General features: G+C 44.1%; 1 non-coding gene across 1 annotated transcript; it reads left to right on the top strand.

Annotated features, from left to right (window-relative positions):
- Positions 1 to 19,005: 19,005 nt before the first annotated feature.
- Positions 19,006 to 19,080, top strand: Trnak-cuu (transfer RNA lysine (anticodon CUU)). Its single transcript has one exon. It is a non-coding gene; the product is annotated as a tRNA-Lys (tRNA).
- Positions 19,081 to 20,900: the final 1,820 nt, after the last annotated feature.

The raw sequence follows: 20,900 nt of genomic DNA, 5'->3' as shown, positions 1-20,900 counted from the left end.
CTTACTGTCGATCTCATTTTTGAGAAGTTTGTATTCCTTTTTGCCTACTTCATTTACTGCATTTCTATATTTTCTCCTTTCATCAATTAAATTCAATATTTCTTCTGTTACCCAAGGATTTCTACTAGCCCTTGTCTTTTTACCTACTTGATCCTCTGCTGCCTTCACTACTTCATTCGTCAGAGCTACCCATTCTTCTTCTACTGTATTTCTTTCCCCCATTCCTGTCAATGATTCCCTAATGCTCTCTCTGAAGCTCTCAACAACCTCTGGTTCTTTCAGTTTATTTAGGTCCCATCTCTTCAAATTTCCACTTTTTTGCAGTTTCTTCAGTTTTAATCTACAGGTCATAACCAATAGATTGTGGTCAGAGTCCACATCTGCCCCTGGAAATGTCTTACAATTTAAAACCTGGTTCCTAAATCTCTGTCTTACCATTATATAATCTATCTGAAACCTTCTAGTATCTCCAGGATTCTTCCATGTATACAGCCTTCTTTTATGATTCTTGAAACAAGACTATGATTAAGTTATGTTCTGTGCAAAATTATTTTGATAATAATTTACAAAATGAAGCTCAAAACAGGCAGCTGGTAACATCAAGGGAAAAAAAAAATATGATCCGACTCAGGATGAGGGTGTAAGCCCTCGAAACGCGTGGGTCAACATGAACAACATAATCACAGTGAATGACTTGTCACTTTTTTGCGATATAGGAAATCTTGCAAACAGGACAACTACAGCTGTGACTAAGAAGACGCTCCAGCTGGATTTAATCTTTTTATCATCAGTTCCCCCCCCCCCCTCTCCATGAACCATGGATCTTGCCGTTGGTGCTTGCGTGCCTCAGCGATACAGATGTCCGTAACGTATGTGCAACCACAACGGAGGGGTATCTGTTGAGAGCCCAGACAAACGTGTGGTTCCTGAAGAGGGACAGCAGCCTTTTCAGTAGTTGCAGGAGCAACAGTCTGGATGATTGACTGATCTGGCCTGCAACACTAACCAAAATGGCCTTGCTGTTGTGGTGCTGCGAACGGCTGAAAGCAAGGGAAAACTACAGCCGTAATTTTTCCCATGGGCATGCAGCTTTACTGTATGATTAAATGATGACGGCATCCTCTTGGGTAAAATATTCTGGAGGTAAAATAGTCCCCCATTCGGATCTCCGGGCGGGGACTACTCAGGAGGACGTCGTTATCAGGAAAAATAAAACTGGCGTTCTACGGATCGGAGCGTGGAATGTCAGATCCCTTAATCGAGCAGGTAGGTTAGAAAACTTAAAAACGGAAATGGATAGGTTAAATTTAGATATAGTAGGAATTAGTGAAGTTCGCTGGCAGGAGGAACAATACTTTTGGTCAGGCGAATACAGGGTTATAAATACAAAATCAAACAGGGGTAATGCAGGAGTCGGTTTAATAATGAATAAAAAAATAGGAGTGCGGGTAAGCTACTACAAACAGCATAGTGAACGCATTACTGTGGCCCAAATAGACACGAGGCCCACGCCTACTACAGTAGTACAAGTTTATATGCCAACTAGCTCTGCAGATGACGAGGAAATTGAAGAAATGTATGATGAAATAAAAGAAATTATTCAGATAGTGAAGGGAGACGAACATTTAATAGTCATGGGTGACTGGAAATCGGTAGTAGGAAAAGGGAGAGAAGGAAACACAGTAGGTGAATATGGATTGGAGCTAAGAAATCAAAGAGCAAGCCGCCTGATAGAATTTTGCACAGAGCATAACTTAATTGTAGCAAACTCATAAAAGAAGGTTGTATACATGGAAGAAGCCTGGAGATACTGACAGGTTTCAGATAGATTATATAATGGTAAGACAGAGATTTAGGAACCAGGTTTTAAATTGTAAGACATTTCCAGGGGCAGATGTGGACTCTGACTACAATCTATTGATTATGAACTGTAGATTAAAACTGAAGAAACTGCAAAAAGGTGGGAATTTAAGGAGATGGGACCTGGATAAAGTGACTAAACCAGAGGTGGTACAGAGTTTCAGGGAGAACATAAGGGAACAATTGACAGGAATGAGGGAAACAAATACAGTAGAAGAAGAATGGGTAGCTTTGAGACATGAAGTAGTGAAGGCAGCAGAGGATCCAGTAGGTAAAAAGACACGAGGGCTAGTAGAAATCCTTGGGTAACAGAAGAAATATTGAATTAATTGATGAAAGGAGAAAATATAAAAATGCAGTAATAAAGCAGGCAAAAAGGAATACAAACGTCTCAAAAATGAGATCGACGGGAAGTTCAAAATGACTAAGCAGGGATGGCTAGAGGACAAATGTAAGGATGTAGAGGCTTATCTCACTAGGGGTAAGATAGATACTGCCTACAGGAAAATTAAAGAGATATTTGGAGAAAAGAGAACCACTTGTATGAATATCAAGAGTTCAGATGGAAACCAAGTTCTAAACAAAGAAGTGAAAGCAGAAAGGTGGAAGGAGTATATAGAGGGTCTATACAAGAGAAAAGTTCTTGAGGTCAATACTATAGAAATGGAAGAGGATGTAGATGAAGATGAAATGGGAGATACAATACTGCGTGAATAGTTTGACAGAGCACTGAAAGACCTGAGTCGAAACAAGGCCCCAGGAGTAGACAACATTCCATTACAACTACTGAAGACCTTGGGTGAGCCAGTCCTGACAAAAGTCTACCATCTGGTGAGCAAGATGTATGAGACAGGCGAAATACCCTCAGACTTTAACAAGAATATAATAATTCCATTCCCAATGAAAGCAGGTGTTGACAGATGTGAAAATTACCGAACTATCAGTTTAATAAATCACGGATGGAAAATACTGACGCTAATTCTTTACAGACGAGTGGAAAAACTGGTAGAAGCCGATCTCGGGGAAGATCAGTTGGGATTCCGTAGAAATATTGGAACACGTGAGGAATTATTGATACTACGACGTATCTTAGAAACTACACTATTGGCCATTAAAATTGCTACACCAAGAAATACAGATGATAAACGGATATTCATTGGACAAATGTATTATACTAGAACTGACATTTGATTACATTTTCACACATTTGGGTGCATAGATCCTGAAAAATCAGTACCCAGAACAACCACCTGTGGCCGCAATAACGGCCTTCATACGCCTGGGCATTGAGTCAAACAGAGCTTAGATGGCGTGTACAGGTACAGCTGCCCATGCAGCCTCAACGCGATACCACATTTCATCGAGAGTCGTGACTGGAGTATTGTGATGAGCCAGTTGCTCGGTCACCATTGACCAGAAGTTTTCAATTGGTAAGAGATCTGGAGAACATGCTGGCCAGGGCAGCAGTCGAACATTTACTGTATCCAGAAAGGCCCGTACTGGACCTGCAACACGCGGTCGTGCATTATCCTGGTGAAATGTAGAGTTTCGCAGGGATCGAATGAAGGCTAGAGCCACGGGTCGTAACACATCTGAAATGTAACGTCCACTGTTCAAAGTGTCGTCAATGGGAACAAGAGGTGACCGAGACGTGTAACCAATGGCACCCCACACCATCACGCTGGGTGATATGCCAGTATGGCGATGACGAATGTGCGTTCACCGCGATGTCGCCAAACGCGGATGCGACCATCATGATGCTGTAAACAGAATCTGAATTCATCCGAAAAAATGACGTTTTACGATTCGTGCACACAGGTTCGTCGTTGAGTACACCATCGCAGGCGCTCCTGTCTGTGATGCAGCGTCGAGGGTAACCGCAGCCTCGGTCTCCGAGCTGATAGTCCATGCTGCTGCAAACGTCGTCGAACTGTTCGTGCAGATGGTTGTTGTCTTGCAAACGTCCCCATTTGTTGACTCAGTAATCGAGACGCGGCTGCACGATCCGTTACAGCCATGCGGAGAAGATGCCTGTCATATCGACTGTTAGTGGTACGAGGCCGTTGGGATCCAGCACGGTGCTCCGTATTACCCTCCTGAACCCACCGATTCCATATTCTGCTAACAGTCATTTCATCTCGACCAACGCGAGCAGCAATGTCGCGATACGATAAACTGCGATAGGCTACAATCCGAACTTTATCAAAGTGGGAAGCGTGATGGTACGCATTTCTCCCCCTTACACGAGGCATCACAACAACGTTTCATCAGGCAACGTCGGTCAACTGCTGTTTGTTACGAGAAATCGGTTGGAAACTTTCCTCATGTCAGCACGTTGTAGGTGTCGCCACCGGCGCCAACCTTGTGTGAACGCTCTGAAAAGCTAATCATTTGCATATCACAACATCTTCTTCCTGTCGGTTAAATTTCGCGTCTGTAGCACGTCATTTTCGTGGTGCAGCAATTTTAATGGCCAGTAGTGTAGATCAAGGAAAGGCAAACCTACGTTTCTAGCATTTGTAGACATAGAGAAAGCTTTTGACAATGTTGACTGCAACACTCTCTTTCAAATTCTGAAGGTGGTAGGGGTAAAATACAGGGAGCTAAAGGCTATTTACAATTAGTACAGAAACCAGATGGCAGTTATAAGAGTCGAGGGGCATGAAACGGAAGCAGTGGTTAGGAAGGGAGAGAGACAGGGTTGTAGCCTATTCCCGATGTTATTGAATCTGTATATTGAGCAAGCAGTGAAGGAAACAAAAGAAAAATTCGGAGTAGGTATTAAAATCCATGGAGAAGAAATAAAAACTTTGAGGTCCGCCGAGGACATTGTAATTCTATCAGAGACAGCAAAGGACTTGGAAGAGCAGTTGAACGGAATGGACAGTGTCATGAAAGGAGTGGATAAGATGAACATCAACAAAAGCAAAACGAGGATAATGGAATGTAGTCGAAAGAAGTCGAGTGATGCTGAGGGAATTAGATAAGGAAATGAGACACTTAACGTTGCAGACGATTTTTGCTATTTGGGGAGCAAAATAACTGATGATGGTCGGAGTAGAGAGGATATAAAATGTAGACTGGCAATGACAAGGAAAGCGTTTCTGAAGAAGAGAAATTTGTTAACATCGAGTATAGATTTAAGTGTCAGGAATTCGTTTCTGAAAGTATTTGTGTGGAGCGTAGCCATGTATGGAAGTGAAACATGGACGATAAGTAGTTGGACAAGAAGAGAATAGAAGCTTTCGGAATGTGGTGCTACAAAAGGCTGCTGAAGATTAGATGGGTAGACCATATAACTAATGAGGAGGTATTGAATAGGATTGGGGAGAAGAGACGTTTGTGGCACAAATTGACCAGAAGAAGGGATCGGTTGGTAGGACATGTTCTGAGGGATCAAGGGATCACCAATTTATTATTGGAGAGCAACGTGGAGGGTAAAAATCGTAGAGGGAGACCTAGAGATGAATACACTAAGCAGATTCAGAAGGATGTAGGTTGCAGTAGGTACTGGGAGATGAAGAAGCATGCACAGAATAGAGTAGCATGGAGAGCTGCATCAAACCAGTTTCAGGACTGAAGACCGCAACAACAACAACAACAACAACAATCATCAGGTCGCATCCTGTTTCTTGGCACTGATAACCACACCCTCAAGTGATATATAACTATGTCTTAAGCTCTAAGTATCGCGGAACATAGTACTCAACATTCGTTATCAGTTCAAATTAATAAACCGCTTAATGGTGGTACAGCACTGAACCTAAATCGACCGGACGCAAATAGCCCAGAATGGTCGGTGGATTTACGACTCTCTGCACGTAACTGGAACACGGGGTGCGATCGCGTACTGTTAAGTATTGAACCAGCGCTTATAACTTTATTACATGTCATCTGAAGGTGTGGTTTTTAGTGCCATGAAACCCGTTGTGAGCTGATAATAAAAAGATTAAATATAGCTTAATGGGGTTCTTAATCCACGGGGCTTTGCGTTATATCAGTCAGCAGTTTGCTAAACTCATTTATTTCTCTCCCTTCTGGTGCTGTAAATCATAATTGATCTGAAATCGAAACTTATTATTTGTTACAAAATACCAGCAAGCAGTGAAATAATTGAGAAGTGATTGTAACACTCCCAAGATCGTTCAATAAGACTCTGCAAAACTTGAAGATTTCCATTGCATCCCACGTTCTTACGCCATGCTTTCCAGAAAAAAATTAATAATTTGCATCAGCCGCCTTACGACAAAGGATGGTTGGACAACAGGTCGTGAAAGGGCGGTAGTGCGAGTTAGGGCACTACGCCGGAAGCTTGCAGAGAAAGAAACGTCACTTGCAGTAGGAACGGCGATCATAGCCAGCTCGTATAGCACTTCTAGATAAACACGGTGAACCAAAATTCGCCCTCTCAATCTGCCCACGCCGTGATTCCTTGCATACTGAAAGCAGAAAATATATTCGGCATAAATGAATGTCGAAGAAAGGCAGTCTGAAGGCACTGCAAGACAACTAGCTTAGTATAATACTCTGTACCTATCCTAGACCCTTAGTCCACTGGGTATAACTCTATATTAGAGCAGTCAGGTTCGAGAGTCAGATTCCGGCTCTACGTTAACGTTTATTTAATTCTTTAATTGCTGTCCGCGTAATGTGGAACCTGTCCTCTTAATCGTTATACAGAACTTGTGCAGTGACCTAACACTGATACAGAAATCAGAGCTCAATCATTTTTATTGTTGCACCTCTATTTACCTATTTCCCCCTTAAACACCCATTCTCACACACTCCACTTCTTTGTGCTTTCTATTCCGACGTTACCAATGCTTCCCTTTTCTTCGGCTACAAACTTTCCTTCATTCAATGTAAGATATACCCGCTCCTTTTACTCCACGTAGATCCCTTGCAAGCACGCAGTTCGCACAGCCTCACCATTCAAGTGTTTTGTTCGCACTACTTCATCAGCTGCATTCGAATCCAGTTTCCGGTTTACCCCCATACTATTGGTAGTACCGATGGGTACTTATTATTATGTTTAGCAGTACGGTAGGCAATTTGTGTTTAACTGAATAGTATTCTTCGTAAATATTTCTCAAATGCCTAACCTATTATTGCTATGTTAAAGGTTACAGGTACTGCATGAAATGCCCTGCATAACCCGCAGGACAAGACAGGTAGAATAAATTGTGGAAAGAGACCAAAGTAAGGGGCTGTCAGTTACACTCGAACATACAACTTTATTATTTGATCAAACATTACCACAGCCAAAAAAAATTTTTAAACACACAAAGCGATAATCTTTGAGACTCAATTACTGGCTGAAATCGACTTTAATTTAAAAACGGTTGAAGGCCAATAGCTTAAAACGCAAGCATAACCAGAAATTTAAAAGGGAGGACTTATCTTAAAACAGTTCTTTAGTTAGGCTGAAGTAAACAAGTTAAATTCAAATTGGCTGAAGGCCGAAGACTTAAAAATTTAAAAACAAAATTGTTTTAATGCCAAAGGGCTTACATGGAACAGTAGTTTAAACTAGGCTGAAGGCCTTAAGAGTGAAACAACTCTAATTTAAAACACAAATCGGCTAGACCATACAAGTACAAACAACAAGAACAAATTTTTAAAAAATAGGGCAGTACACACAAGGGCGACCATATGTCCGAGGGTCGGCCTGTAATTCAAACACTAACGCTCACTTAGGTGAGACAGGCAGTCGGGCCAACCATTCACGATCCGACGACAACCCAACCGACCGACAGTCAGCGGACCCACCGACAAGATAACCTGCACTGCACCCGACCAGGGCACAACAGGGAGTTCAATGGAACAATGGATCTTGGCGCCCACAACCAGTCATACACGGAGCTGTCAAACTACACACCGTGCTGGACAGCAACAACACGATGAGGGAACTACACTGCCTGAAATTTACGTCAACGCCCAGGGCAGGTAACCGGAACGTTAGCAGCCACAAGGCAGAAGATTCCGCTGGTGCACTTCAATTCGAATAACCAAATACCGTGAAACTCTACCGGAGGGTGGCTAGAATTTTCCAACATGAAAACCACGTTGTTGCTCGTGGGAATATCCCAACAGCCAACAACGAACTCCAAACGACACAATGTGAACAGAATTGATTTGCTGGCATGTTAAATCAAAACTCAACTTTCGTGTCCAGGGTCGGTGAGCCACGGACCTCGTAGCAATGGGAACAGCGCCACACTCTCTGACACCACGTAGAGACCGCCAGCGGGCCCCGGCCAAACTACGCCCCGCCGAGAATTCCTCACTGCTCCACGCCAACCGACCGACTCCTCAGAGCCAGTACGCCGACAACATTAAAAATAACTTGTCAATCATAATCACACAAACTACACACAGTTTCACGAACACTTGCACGAAGAACCAGACAATGCTAACGGCAGCCACTGTACAATAACAGGGACGAATCACGAGTCGGCACACACAGCCAACCCATATGCGATCTCCGACCAAAAATACACGTCGTCCGGCAAGACGACCGACCGATGACCAACCAAAGTCGTCGCCACTCCAATCATGTGTGTCGGCAACCGTCGGTCGAGTCATGGCGGTCAGGACCTCACTGCTGCCGCGCCACGACTGAACTTGTGCCGCGCGCCAACTCAAACACTGCCAGGTCCGAACTAACTGCTGACACGTTCCAACTCACTGGCAGATCCGAACTAACCCCGAACATATGACAACCGAGTAGTAATAGCAGTCAGGAAAGATAATACACCAGGGTTTATATCGCTAAGCGCCACTACTGCCGCTCACGGGCAGGCAAGGCGGCAACTCAGTGACGCCAGTAACTGAAATTAACATAACGAGATGGTCGTACAGTAAAAACAGGATGTCGAATGAGATAGGGCACGAACACGAGTCACGCACGGCTCAGGGTAATGGTAAGATACGAGCCGTTTAAGATGCAGTGTACATTACATCTTTATTGGACAGGACTGAGTTAGAAAGAAAAAAGTACACCGCACTTTCGAATCTGACTGTTCTGACCCAAAATTCCAGTCCCTGCGTCAACTGAGCAGCACAGATGCGGAATATTGACGGAATATGTTTGCTGCGCATGTGATTACACTGTTGCCGTACTGCCTTTCCTTACCAAAGCCTCTTACTTCGGAAAAAAAATGCATGGGGCAAAATTTTGTTGGGGACAGTTTTTTACCGTTAGTGTGATGTCGGAGCAGAGCACATGAATTTCGGTTCACCCACTAAACACCCATTCACTGAGCCACCAATGCTAGTGTGCTCAGTGTGGCTGTCTGCACTGCACCGTAGCCTTCTTGATACAAAAAAAATGTTCAAATGTGTGTGAAATCTTATGGGGCTTAACTGCTAAGGTCATCAGTCCCTAAGCTTAGACACTACTTAACCTAAATTAACAGACACACCCATGCCCGAGGAAGGACTCGAACCTCCGCCGGGACCAGCCGCACAGTCCATGACTGCAGCGCCCTAGACCGCTCGGCTAATCCCGCGCGGCCTCTTGATACCATTCTACCACTGTCGCGAAGAGCAGAGGAGGATTATTTTCTCCAAAGAAATGATTTAGGCTGCAAAGGCGCGTGTGCTGTTATGAAACTTTCGCACAATTTAAAACAGCGTGCCAGAATATTCCACCCAGGAAGATCGCCTTTCGCAGGCACTGCCGCACTCCCTTACCAACTGAGCTACCGAAGCACTACTCAGGACCCCCCACCCCCCTCCGATCACCCCAGCACCGACAGCCCTACTTCCGCCTGTGTACTCTGCTTCTCACCTTCCAAAACCCAAAGAAGTTCTCGCTTGTGCCTTGCAGCACTCTCATTTGCGGTGGTTGGAAATTCCCGAGAAAAGTGACTCCAAAAGGGCCTTGTCCAGTAAAGGCTATCTCCCGGATTCCAGTGCCGTCTCAGCACGGAGTTTTAATGTGCCAGCAAGTTCCGGAATTACCTTTCCTGAAACGTTTGTACACTGCTTCATTTTGCAAGGACGACTGGAAAAACTAAAGAGGGCTAGAAGTAACCACGAATACCTGCACGCGTCACATTTGCAGTGTGCGTCTACTTGAGCACGTCAGCGCTTCCCTCTTCCTGACAAGTTACGCGGCTGGCTCAGCCCACACGTGCCTCGCGTCACGACTGCACGCCAGCTCACCACGACTGTAAGCAGCGCCTCAGATGTCCACTGTCCTAGCGATGTCCATCCACAGAAAAAAAAGAGAACAGAAAACAGATATCGGATATTGCTCGGCAGCTACTGACGAACTGAAACTTAGATAAAACACTTCGGAAACAGTTTACGGAGCGGTTCTCTGAAACGAGGTACGCCGACGTATCAGTTCATTTTCATAGCGCTTTCTACGTGACTGGCTACACAACGCTTACAGAACAATTTAGAATTTTCTCAATAATCCGCTAAATCTGCACAGGAACTGATATAATCTGCACTTTCTGTTCGTTTGGCCATCCATTTGACAAATGTATTCATGTTAGAGTTATACTTTCGAAAGTACGCATGTACACCCGACTATCAGCTACAGAAATGATACGATTACCAATACAGCAAAATGGTTCTTCACGAATCCCTTCTGTGATAACGGAGGACTCTGTGGCTATGTGCTCACGGGCCGTTGACATGTGTTATGTGCAAAGTGGAAAATTTGTTGAAAGTCACGATGCTCGGTTAGAACATTTGTCGGCGCTGAATGCTGCTTCACAGTCAACACTAAATTCCTATTGTTACAGAAGAGTACTCTTATTTTAAGAAATAAATACAGAGAGTGATTTTCGTAGCTTTAAAATGTTCCAATTTTAATCGAAGTCTATATAAATGTTTCATAAAGTTAATGTAATCTACAAGTGACGGGTAAAAATGAAGTTAAAATGCTGAGTTGTGTCAATTTTACCACCCATCAATGTCGTTTATCTGCAGTACTGGATTTGGATGCAGTCGTGCAGTCGATGTTCGTAAGTCCTTGTTGATACAAGTTTTTAGGTTTAGTCCTTTTCGATTCGAATGATTTAAAGTGATTAATGTATTTTTAGATCTGGGTTAGTTATATGACAGTTTGTTTTTATAATTATGTAATGTGTACGAAATACGTGGCTACGCACAGCAGAAAGTGAACCCGTGCAGGGCGACGCTTCCGTACGAGGGACCCTCAGTCCCCATTGGTTCGTTACACAGTGACTACAACGCGTTCCATGGCGTATCGACATTCATCCTTCTATGTGTATTACATTGAAATTATCTGCACAACGTCGCAACATCGAAGATGTGAACTGCGTGCCTTGTTTCGTAACAAAGTAGGACGAACGTACCCCTTAGAACCATATTGCGAAATTTGGCGTTGATGGGCTATGGAAGCAAAAGATATGGCCTCTAGCACTTATCAGTTGCACCCTTCACGACTGAAAAACCGTGGCCAGGACAGTAAGTCCCGATGACGGTTAGTAAGTGCTGATGGTAGGGTTCCATGAAGAGATGGTCCAAGGTTCTCAACAAGGCACTGTGCAAGCTAGTGGGGACTCCATAATGGTGTGCGCTGTACTCACACGGAATGGTCCGGGTCCTCTGGTCAAACTGAACCGGCCATGGTTTTGTTCGGCTACCTGGAGATCATTTGTAGCCAAACAACGATGCACTGAACACTGATGACAGCGCGCCGTGTCACCTGGCCACCGCTGTTTGAATTGGTTCGAAGAGCATTCAGGGTAATTCGAGCGAATGATTTAGACATCCAGATCCCATAAAACATTTATGGACATAATCTGGAGACTGTTCGCGCACAGAATCCTGCACCGGCAACACCTTATCAGTTACGGACGGCTGCAGTTTTTCTGCAGGGGACTTCAGTCGGTGCTACGTCGAGGTAGTAAACTACGCCGGGGAAAAGGTCGGACACGATATTACTTTTGTCACCTAAGTTTAGATAATATATTCCTTTTTTCCCGTTGAATCTTAATTTAGTTGTATTAAAATTAGTTGCTCAGACCTTTACTAAATCTGAGTTGGCATTGTTTGAACTCTAGTTTCGTATCTCTGTGTCTCTAACCCCCAACTGTTTGCCTATTATATGATATTCTAAATAACAAGCAGTTACATTTGAAATGTCTACTATTTTAAATGGTCCGTTGTAAATGAATTTAAATTTGTTGATTTCATTGTCATCTCGTTCGAATTCTCGCGTGTTTACACAAGTATGAGAGCACCCACCTTAAACTTGGGTTTCTTAATTCTGTCGTTGTCTCGAGAAATTCTTGCCTAAGCTTGCGTTTTCATCTTGTCCTTCGGCATCGATTGTTTATCATTAACGTCAAACTCATTGCGCAGAGGGAACTCGAGTAGCTCCTCTACTAAACTCACACTTCGTCTTTCTTTTGGGATCTCTGCTGGAGTCAAGGCAGTGCACTCATTCGCCAATGAGTTTATGATTTCTTCAATTTAGTTCACGTGTATGCCCCCCATGTCTTATGGTTTCTGTGACAGCAGGTCCGCCATAAGCGGACTGCTTACTGCAGTGTCTTGGACTGATATCTGTCTGCTCTTAGCACTGAACATCTTAGGCAGAGGATTTTCCCTTCTCTTCATTTTAACATCTTTCTCTAGCTTTCCCCGTAGCCTGATATTTACGATTTCTACTGCCGCATCCCCTTCTACTGTGTCTGTTTGGTCAAGCCTCTCTTCCGTGGTGTCGGTAACTTCTTCGTTGTTTACATCTTCAGCGATTGTCTCTGATGACAGTTATTCCCGATCGTCTAGTAATTCCTTGTGTTCCAACTCTTCGTTAAATAACAGTCGCAAGTTAAAATTAATTTCATCTACTTATTTAGCCGAAAAATTCAATTCGCCCTTACTGCTGCTCTTCCTGCGGGTGCTCTAATTCGTACAAGACGTTTGCGAAAATAATATCGTGCTTAGATATATCTACTATGTCGGTACCATCCTCTTCCTTTGAACTACATGATTCGCTTCCGTGAATGTGTATGCTCCTAGTCACCAGGTACTTATTAAAACTGGCATTGCTGCTCCCTTCGTTGGAAGTAAATTGTACCTGAGCATGTTGATTCTTGTGCTAATGAATAAATTTTGCAAACGGCATAATCTCTGCATATGTTTGCATATCTGTAATACTCCCTTCGTCGAAAGCCACCTGTACCTGGTAGGTTGATTCTCGAGCTGATGAATATATTTTGCGAACGGAATAATCATTGAATATGGATGCATCTCTGCGCTATGCTCCAGTTCACTAACCCTCTTCTACACCTACATCTACATCTATACACTGCATGCCACCGTGAGGTGCATGGTAGAGCGTATGTCCCATCGTACCAGTTATTAGGGTTTTTTCCCTATTCCACTCTTATATGGCGCGCTGGAAGAATGATTGTTTGAATGCCTCTGGGCGTGCAGTATTCTGCTCTTATATTCAAGACGCTTGAGTGAGCGATTCGTTATGGGTTTGTGGTGTATTCCTGGAGTAATCATTTCAAGCCGGTTCTTGAAACTTTGTAATAGACTTTATCGGGATAATCTAAGCCCACCTTCAGTCCTTCCAGTTCAGTTCCTTGAGTATCTCTGTGACACTCTCCCGCGGATTAAAAGAAAAACCTGTGGCCCTTCGTGTTGCCCTTCTCTGTATACGTTCAGTATCCCCTGTTAGTGCTATCTGGTACGGATCCCAAACACTTGAGCAATATTCTAGAATCGGTCGCACGAGTGATTTGTAAGCAATCTCCTTTGTAGACTGATTGCACTTGCCCAATAAGCCAAAGTCTACCACCTGCTTCACCCTGTAAGAAGGCTGTTCAAGTTTTTGTATTGGTAACGCCACGTAGCGCTCTGTATGAAAATCACTGGCTGTGCTGTGTGCAGTCTGGGGCTGGTTGGCATTGTTGAAAAATTCTCTATTGTAGTGGACAGTTGGATGTGATCAGTGTGTAGCGTTGCGCAGTTGGAGGTGAGCCGCCAGCAGTGGTGGATGTGGGCAGAGAGATGGCGGAGTTCTGAGAGCGGACTATCTGGACGTGTGTCCATCACAGAGGGTAAATTTGTAAGACTGGATGTCATGAACTGATATATATATTATGACTTTTGAACACTATTAAGGTGAATATATTGTTTGTTCTCTATCAAAATCTTTCGTATGCTAAGTATGCCTATCAGTAGTTAGTGCTTTCAGTAGTTTGAATCTTTTATTTAGCTGGCAGTAGTGGCGCTCGCTGTATTGCAGTAGTTCGAGTAACGAAGATTTTTGTGAGGTAATTGATTTGTGAAAGGTATAGGTTAATGTTAGTCAGGGCCATTCTTTTGTAGGGATTATTGAAAGTCAGTTGCAAAGAGAGAAATGTCTGAGTACGTTCAGTTCTGCTCAGCTGTTTGAAAATCAAATAACGTAAGAGGTTTATCAGCACAATCATTCATAAATTTTTCTAAGGAGAGAGGTTTCAACCCACAACTGAACCTATGTGAAGATTCCATTTCATATCCCTATTTGTCTGAGTTGTTTGAGTCCAACGTGGACTCACTGATATTATAGTCATATGATACTACATGTTTCGCTGTGAAGTGCAAAATTTTACATTACTTAACATTTAAAGCAAACTACCAATCTCTGCACCACTTTGAAATCTTATCAAGATCTGGCTGAAATTTATGCAGCTTCTGTCAGATAGTACTTCATCATAGATAACTGCATCATCTGCAAAAAGTCTGAGTTTACTGTTAACATTGTCTGCAAGGTCACTGATTTACAACATGAACAGCAAGGGTCCCAAAACACTTCCCTGGTACAGACCCGAAGATACTTCTACGTCTGACGATGACACTCCATCCAAGATAACATTTTGCGTCGTATTTACCAAAATGTCCTCAATCCAGTCACAAATTTAACTTGATAACCAATATGATCGTACTTTTGAATATAAGCGTAGGTGTGGCACTGAGTCAAACAGTTTTCGGAAATCAAGAAATACAGTATCTCCTGACTACCTAGAATCAAAACGTTCTCTGTGTCATGTGAAAGAAGTGAGAGTTGGGTTTTACGAGATCGATGTTTTGGAAATCCGTGCTGGATGCCATTGAGGAGGTCATCCTGTTCCAGATACCTCATTACATGTGAGCTAAGATTCTACAACAAATCGATATCAGAGATATTGGGCGGTAATTTTGCGGATCACTTGCAGACAGGCTTGGCCTGTGCCTTTTTCCGAGAACTGGGCACGGTTTCTTGTTCGAGGAATCTACGGTAGATTATAGTTCGAAGGGAGGCTAACTCAGCTGCAAAAGCAGCATAGAACCTGACAAGGATTCCATCGGACCTAAGCTTTGTTCAGTTTTAATGACTTCAGCTATTTCTCAGTACAACTGAAACGAATATTTATTTCATTCATCTTTTCACTGGTACGAGGATTTAATTGGAGAAATTCTCCTGACTTTTCCTTTCCAAAGTATTTGAAAATGGAGTTAAACATTTCAGCTTTGGCTTTGCTACCCTCAATTTGAGTTCCTGTCTCATTCACTAGGGGCTGGACACTAACACTGGTGCCACTGGCAGCCTGTACACACGACCAGAACTCCTTTGGGTTCCGTCAAAGACCACTGACGCCGTAGTGACTGAAGGTATCACGCATTGCTCTCTTGACGGCCAAGCGCGTTTCATTCAGCATAACTCTATCTACAGCCCTACGCTTTGTTTTACACCTATTATGCTGTAATCTCTGTTTCCTTAGACGTTTCTTAACAGTGTATCATATACACTCCTGCAAATTGAAATAAGAACACCGAGAATTCATTGTCCCAGGAAGGGGAAACTTTATTGACACATTCCTGGGGTCAGATACATCACATGATCACACTGACAGAACCACAGGCACACAGACACAGGCAACAGAGCATGCACAATGTCGGCACTAGTACAGTGTATATCCACCTTTCGCAGCAATGCAGGCTGCTATTGTCCCATGGAGACGATCGTAGAGATGCTGGATGTAGTCCTGTGGAACGGCTTGCCATGCCATTTCCACCTGGCGCCTCAGTTGGACCAGCGTTCGTGCTGGACGTACAGACCGCGTGAGACGACGCTTCATCCAGTCCCAAACATGATCGATGGGGGACAGATCCGGAGATCTTGCTGGCCAGGGTAGTTGACTTACACCTTCTAGAGCACGTTGGGTGGCACGGGATACATGCGGACGTGCATTGTCCTGTTGCAACAGCAAGTTCCCTTGCCGGTCTAGGAATGGTAGAACGATGGGTTCGATGACGGTTTGGATGTACCGTGCACTATTCAGTGTCCCGTCGACGATCACCAGTGGTGTACGGCCAGTGTAGGAGATCGCTCCCCACACCATGATGCCGGGTGTTGGCCCTGTGTGCCTCGGTCGTATGCAGTCCTGATTGTGGCGCTCACCTGCACGGCGCCAAACACACATACGACCATCATTGGCACCAAGGCAGAAGCGACTCTCATCGCTGAAGACGACACGTCTCCATTCGTCCCTCCATTCACGCCTGTCGCGACACCACTGGAGGCGGGCTGCACGATGTTGGGGCGTGAGCGGAAGACGGCCTAACGGTTTGCGGGACCGTAGCTCAGCTTCATGGAGACGGTTGCGAATGGTCCTCGCCGATACCCCAGGAGCAACAGTGTCCCTAATTTGCTGGGAAGTGGCGGTGCGGTCCCCTACGGCACTGCGTAGGATCCTACGGTCTTGGCGTGCATCCGTGGGTCACTGCGGTCCGGTCCCAGGTCGACGGGCACGTGCACCTTCCGCCGACCACTGGCGACAACATCGATGTACTGTGGAGACCTCACGCCCCACGTGTTGAGCAATTCGGCGGTACGTCCACCCGGCCTCCCGCATGCCCACTATACGCCCTCGCTCAAAGTCCGTCAACTGCACATACGGTTCACGTCCACGCTGTCGCGGCATGCTACCAGTGTTAAAGACTCCGATGGAGCTCCGTATGCCACGGCAAACTGGCTGACACTGACGGCGGCGGTGCACAAATGCTGCGCAGCTAGCGCCATTCGACGGCCAACACCGCGGTTCCTGGTGTGTCCGCTGTGCCGCGCGTGTGATCATTGCTTGTACAGCCCTCTCGCAGTGTCCGGAGCAAGTATGGTGGGTCTGACACACCGGTGTCAATGTGTTCTTTTTTCCATTTCCAGGAGTGTATCATGGAGGTTCCCTCCCATTATAAACTGTTCTACATAAACTGTTCTACATATCTATCCAGTGCATGGTCAACTTGAGCCATAGTTTCTCTAAATGCTCCTGCCCTGTGCTGAAAGTTTCGAGTTCCTCTTTGAAACATGACACTACTGACTTTTTATCTAGTTTACTGAACATATATATCTTTCTGCTCGTTTTAGTAGTCCTTTGTACTTTGGTAATCATTGTTGCCACAACTCACCATGGTCGCTGATACCACTTTCTATGTGTTCATCCTCAAAGTCGTTTGTTTTAATGAGCGTAAGAATGCTGAAAACCTCGCCGTAGAGCGTCCATAAGCTCCGACCACCACCACCATACCCCACACAATATGCTGAAAGGGGTCAGGTCTTTTTGTTCCCATTAGATCCAATATATTTCCATCATGAGTGAAATTCTATCTTTTCTAGGTGTGTTTCAGAGGATGTATATCACGTTCACTATTAACAAGACTGTAAGTTTCCCAATAAATTGTTTGATTATTAAAGTCTCCACCGATGATTACATTAAGTTTGGGTAACTTACGTACAAGTGAACTGAGGTTTTCTATAAAGCTTTCGGCTACGTTGGGAGATGAGTATGATGGGTGAGAGAATGATCCAATTATCATTTCATGCCCACCACTGATACTTAGTCTTGCCCAAATACTCTCACAGGCAGCTTCGATTTCTTCCTCGATGGATTTGAGTTTCTTGTCTGCTGCGAGAAATACAGCACCTTCATTTCGATATGTACTTAAGTTTTCCCAAAAAACTGCCATCAATTTCGGGTTCCAAACAGCATTCTGTATCTAATATTATGTGAGCTCCACTGCTTTTCAAGGGCGCTCCCAAGCTTCGTAGACAGTTTATTATCAGGATTTCAATATTCTCACCTCTGGGAGACATTTCTTTCGATCTTACACTGATACTTCTGAGTTTCCTACAGCTATGAATGGAGAATTGCCTAATCTGGAAAACTCTTTTGTGGACCCCACACATAATCGGCTACCTGAGTAGCAGCCTTTGATGTGTAGTGCACCCCTGACCCATTTCTGCGAACCCTACAGTTCTCAACTCCATGACGCAAGTTCAGGAAGTCGCAGCGTAGCTTCTCACCGGACTTTCAAAGTCCCTGGTTCGTTGCTAACACTCGTCTCAGAAACAAATGGCACGATCAGTTCTGGGAACACTGTTGCAAATTGTGAGATTCGCTGAAAGTCCATGCACAAGGCTGGTCTTCTCAACCTTTATTTATTTATTTATTTACACGTCAAGCTCCGTAGGACCAAACTGAGGAGCGAAATTCCAAGGTCATGGAACGTGTCAGTACACGAAATTACAACATAAAAGTAATAACAGATAAAAATAAATGCTTATAAACCCGAAAAAAGTCAGTCCGTAAGTTTTAATAAACGCAATCAGCATTGCAACAAGAATCAGTTTTTCAAATAACTCCTCGACAGAATAGAACGAGCGACCCACGAGGAAACTCTTCAGTTTCGATTTGAAAGCGCGCGGATCACTGTTAAGATTCTTGAATTCGAGTGGTAGCTTACTGAAAATGGATGCAGCAGTATACTGCACACCTTACCGCACAAGACTTAAGGAAGTCCGATCCAATTGCAGGTTTTATTTTCGCCGAGTATTAACTGAGTGAAAGCTGCTTATTCTTTGGAATAAGCTAATATTGTTAACAAGAAATGACATTACGGAACATATATTTTGAGAGGCCAGTGTCAAAATACCCAGACTCGTGAACAGGGGTCGACAAGAAGTACGCGAACTTACACCACTTATTGCCCGAACAGCCTGTTCCTGAGTCAAAAATGTCCATTTAGAATGAGATTTTCACTCTGCAGCGGAATGTGCGCTGATATGAAAGTAGGAGACGAGGTACTGGCAGAAGTAAAACTGTGAGGACGGGGCATGAGTCGTGCTTGGGTAGCTCAGTTGGTAGAGCACTTGCCCGCTTAAGGCAAAGGTCCCGAGTTCGAGTCTCGGTCCGGCACACAGTTTTAATCTGCCAGGAAGTTTCATGCCCTTTTAGGATGGGAAGAGTTACCACAAAATACAATAGCATACGACATAAACGAATGAAAATAAGTAAAGTAGACTAATTTTCCTGTCGAACGATCACTCACTTCAGATACCGTTAGAAAAGTAAAAATGGCAGTATTAAGCCTTTGAAAAAGATCCTGAACTTGGGCTTTCCACGACAGCTTACTATCTGTCTGAACACCTTGAAATTTTAACTTTTCAGCTTCATTAATCATATGTCCGTTCTGTGAAATTAATACGTCAGGTTTTGTTGAATTGTGTGTTAGAAACTGTAAAAACTTGGTCTTACTGTGATTTAGCGTTAGTTTATTTTCTACAAGCCACGAACTTAGGTCATGAACTGCACTACTTGAAACCGAGCCAGTGTTGACTACACTATCCTTTACTACCAAGCTAGTTTCATCAGCAAACAAAAATATTTTAGAATTACCTATAATACTAGAGGGTATATCATTTATATAAATGAGGAACAGGAGTGGTCCCAACACTGATGCCTAGGGCACCGCCCCCCCCCCCCACTTGACCGTGCCTCACAGAGACCCCACATCACAACCATTCTCCACATTGTGAATAATGACCTTTTGCTGTCTGTTGCTAAAGTAAGAGGTGAATCAGTTGTGAACTAATCCCTGTATTCCATAATGGTCCAACTCCTGCAGCAATATTTTGTGATCAACACAATCAGATGCCTTAGTTAAATAAAAAAATTATGCCAAGCGTTCGAAACATTTTGTTTAAACCATCCAGTACCTCACAGTCTCTGCCAGTCGCTGGAATGACGCAAGAATGATCTCGGAGCCCAAACGACAAGCGTCATTTGTTGCAACGTGCTCTACAATCTACAGCTGGTTGCACCCCGTTTCTTCAATGATTGATGGAGTAGCCTCTTCTACAAGTTGAGTGAGGCCCCCAGGCTTACACACCGAGTGCACTTTGTGTCCTTTCTTGTCCCTTGCTGCCATTTCCCTAAGAGGTGCCAACATTCGCCGTACGTTTGAAATGCCTACGATTTTGGGTTTGCCTCCTCCTGACACTGGACAATCGCAGTTCGCCGATTTTTTGATCGATGTCTCTATTCCCCTCGTCATCACTCGCTTCCTGCCCGTGCTTACATTCTCTGTTGGCATCTTCTACGACAGTACTCTATAATCGGCACTGCCTTCTCTGATTCCACTTGCTAACTTCGAACCCTCTCGACTTCAAAACTTCTAGTCTGTGATGCCGCTCAATCCCCCTCTGTATCCTCTCTTCTGCTAACGATCGCTTCTTCTTCTTTTTCCACCGTATGTATTCCGACGTCAACCTCTTTACAGTTTCGTTTTGGATACTGCTCTTCATGCTAACAGTGCCTGATGTTTTTATCCATATCATCTCTTTTCCAATACTTCATATTACTTCATGTGACTTCTGTTATTGTTTTTGGGCCATTTCACCTTTCCTAAGCGCATTGGGTTCTCGACCTGCGTGGCAATTGTCTGCTTCTTCTTGCATCCTGTTACCATGAAAGTTTCGTCTTCCCTGGTAAGAATAAAATACTCGACATCTTCCTCTCACCATACTAATATGTGATCAATTTGTCTCACCTCGTTTAGTTCCATCTGGATTCCTGAAACCTCTGTTGTTATGGGATCCGCGTGATATACCCTCGTCCTCTAGTTTCTCCGAAATCTCATTAAAAGTGTGATGAGTGCTCCCTGCGTATTCAGAGTGAGATGAGGACTGAGACAGCCATCATATGAACCCTGATTCATATCTGCTACCCTTCAAATAC

This window comes from Schistocerca cancellata, chromosome 5 (assembly GCF_023864275.1).
Source record: "Schistocerca cancellata isolate TAMUIC-IGC-003103 chromosome 5, iqSchCanc2.1, whole genome shotgun sequence".
NCBI lineage: Eukaryota > Metazoa > Arthropoda > Insecta > Orthoptera > Acrididae > Schistocerca > Schistocerca cancellata.
Note: the sequence above shows the minus strand (reverse complement) of the source record. Positions and strands in the feature narration are given on the sequence as shown.